Source organism: Limulus polyphemus, unplaced genomic scaffold (genome assembly GCF_000517525.1).
Source record: "Limulus polyphemus unplaced genomic scaffold, Limulus_polyphemus-2.1.2 Scaffold46, whole genome shotgun sequence".
In the NCBI taxonomy this organism is placed as follows: Eukaryota; Metazoa; Arthropoda; class Merostomata; order Xiphosura; family Limulidae; genus Limulus; species Limulus polyphemus.
This window is the reverse complement of record NW_013665656.1, coordinates 34,004-37,163: the sequence shown is the minus strand read 5'-3', so window position 1 is coordinate 37,163 and position 3,160 is coordinate 34,004.

Sequence of the window (3,160 nt, the reverse complement as noted above, 5' to 3'; positions counted from 1 at the left end):
TACTAGAAAATACTAGAGCTTTCGCCAAAGTACATGAGAATTCTGGAAACGGTGCGCAACTGTAGTCATGTGACTCGCTGACGCAACAGTATGTACAAAAATTCGTTACACTATTGGTTATTACAGTTGTATCCAGAACTTTAAATATATACATATATATTGTCAAAGTCCACAAAGGCTGATTCAATTACATTAGAAAACCTTTGAAAAGACAAATTAGTCTCCTCTATCTCTGTTATTACAATACAAACTGTGAAATTCACTTTAGAAATCGCCCGTTACCACTAAACTCACATGCAGTCTAACTTCACTTTTACTAACATGCTTCAACTAACTTGGTTGCTTATATATATATTGCCCAATTGAAGCCTAGATCTTTTTACAAACTATGGGACATTATGATGTAACAATACTCAATAAAACAATGAGAAAACTTAGAATTCGCTAGTAACATGACGCAACAATATAACAATCACAGACTAGTGAACTACACAAGGTATGATTTGAACACTTACGTAAACAAATCTGTGATAAATTATCGCTTCTAAAAATATTGAATTTAACACTCACGCTCTGTAAGCTATTTAAATCATAACTCTGGTATTAAACTTATATGAAACAGTCATTTATATCTAACACTGGGAAGAAAAGAGTGTTATCATTCAAATATTTTTGTTACATTTTTACACTAAAAGTTCTGAAAGGAAAAAAAAAGCAATCCAAGCTTAACTTGTATTTCCCGTTTCTTTATTTATATTTAACTTGTAAAGATGATTTTTGGTTTATTTGTTTTACTTTTACTCACACTGTGTCATATTGAAAATAGTGAGAGTTTTAATAAAAGTTTTCACATTTACTCCCACACTTGCTCTTACACAGAAGGAACACTTGCTTTTATGTTTCCTTTGCTATTGTCTTTTATTGTAGTATATTGTTTTGTATTGTACTGTATTTTTGTTTCATTAAATATTTGTAATATGTCTCTTGTCTCATTCCTTGTGCGGCATATTTAGCTACAGATCTGGGACAAATAAGCTATAATACTTAGTATTTCAGAACCTCCTGTTAGCGGGCCTAACTATCTACTTTGGGAGAGGATACATCTGGGAGCCGGAAAATACCACGCTCATTACTATTTCTCGGTCATAAACTCTTTGTTTATAAGTGAAAAAAAGCAATCGTGACTGTTGGTGACAAAGTTTTTTCTAATTTAGATTTTTTTATGTACAGTACATCCATGTTTTTAAAACAAAACAAAAAACACCCTTCTATGGCATTGTAACTTTGTGTAGACGGGAGTTCCCATAAGATTTATCGGAAGTGCTTCCATTTTTAGACTGTGACATATCCCCTGTTGGTTCAACGCTAAGATTACGGACTTACAACGACAAAATCTGAAGTTGGATTCCTTGCGGCACACAGGGCGTAGATAGCCCATTATGTAGCTTTACGTTGAAATAACAAACAAACAAACAAGACTATGGCATATTTTGGGTAAATATAGGTTTGTTATTAACCCTATTGTTAATAGGACAAATATTTTTCAGGCACTTGATTAACTTAGAAACCATCTCCCAGTGGCTCAGCGCATATGCTCATAATGTCACGCCAATTCTAGAACTCTGTCTAGCCAAAATAATACAAACGTAAAATAATATATTTGAATATAGCTTACAACAATTTATATGCACGATATCGTTCCTCAAAACAAGAGTAGGAGCAGTTTAAGTGCAAGTATATATATATATACATATTTTAATTTGTAAAAAATTACGTCATGTCATAAAACACACAAAAGGTTCCTTTTCTGTTTCAAGCAGACAAATTTAATTTCAGCCCCCCCCCACAGTGACTCGGCGTTAAAACTAAGGGCTTATAACGCTAAAAATTGGGGTTCGATAATTACGGTGGTCACAGCACATATAGGCTATTCTGTTGATTTATATTTGACAACAAACAAATTAAATTTCAATAAGTTTCGTTTTTTAAATATAAGTTATTGTCTTGGTGTTTTACTCAGTACTCGTCTAAATACCTTGTGTGTATAATGAAATTATTATTATTACCAAAGATGAAAACAGTACAGAAAAGTTGAAAACAGAATTTATCATTTTGAGCTCATATATTGAATCCGTATCTAAATTTAACACGCACCAAACGTGTATGCTTGTGCAAAATGAATAATCCATGGATGTTCTTAAACTCTTCAAAATTTTTAATAAGTTAACATTAATTTGATTTTAAAATGTGAAATAGATGTGACTAATGAGCATTTTAGAAGAAAACTGGCGTCAAAGCAAATTCATAAAATATTTTAAAAGTAATCGCTTTCGTTCTGGAATCTGTTGCAATGTTCGATCCTCGTCGTCGAATATGCTCGCCCTTTCAGCAGTGGGGCGTTATAATGTTACGGTTAATCTCACTATTCGTTGGTAAAATAGTAGCCCAAGAGTTGGCAGTGGGTGGTGTTGACAAGCTGCCTTCCCTTTAATCAGTCACTGCTAAACTAGGGACGGCTAACGCAGATAACCCTTGTGTAGCTTTGCACAAAATTCCAAACAAACCAAAGCAATGTTCGAAGCAAAGAAGATTTAAAGCAGAAATATTTTAGGAATGCAAATACTCTTCCATACACTCTTTCATCTTATCGGAGAGTGTTGGGATGGCACCAACGTCCGTATTAAAGCAATATAAATGTCATCTGGATTTTCTTCTCTACAGGTCTTCAGAAACTAGTTATGAAGAGCTACCTGACATAGTCGCTCTATCTCCGTTGTATATGTCGCTTTTCAGCAATTCAGAGCATCTCAAAGTTAAAAATCGGCGAATATCCAAAACCGAGATTTCTTAATTTCGTTCATCATCATCTTTCTTCAACAGGCCTACCTAGTTCTAGTAGTAACTATAATTTTATCATCAGTTGATAAAGCAAAACAGTCTTCATGATCTTTGACTATATATTTTATTATCATTATATGAAAAATTTAAAGAAAAAAAAATCTAAATTCTAGTGTAAATGATGGTATTACCCCCTTGGGGTTCCTTTAAAAAACTTAAGTACAGGGTGAAATAGAAATTACCAGTCAATAATAGATAAGCATTAGTTGACTGTAACATGTAGAATACTCAATGCTTTGTGCACTATACAATAGGTGTCTTT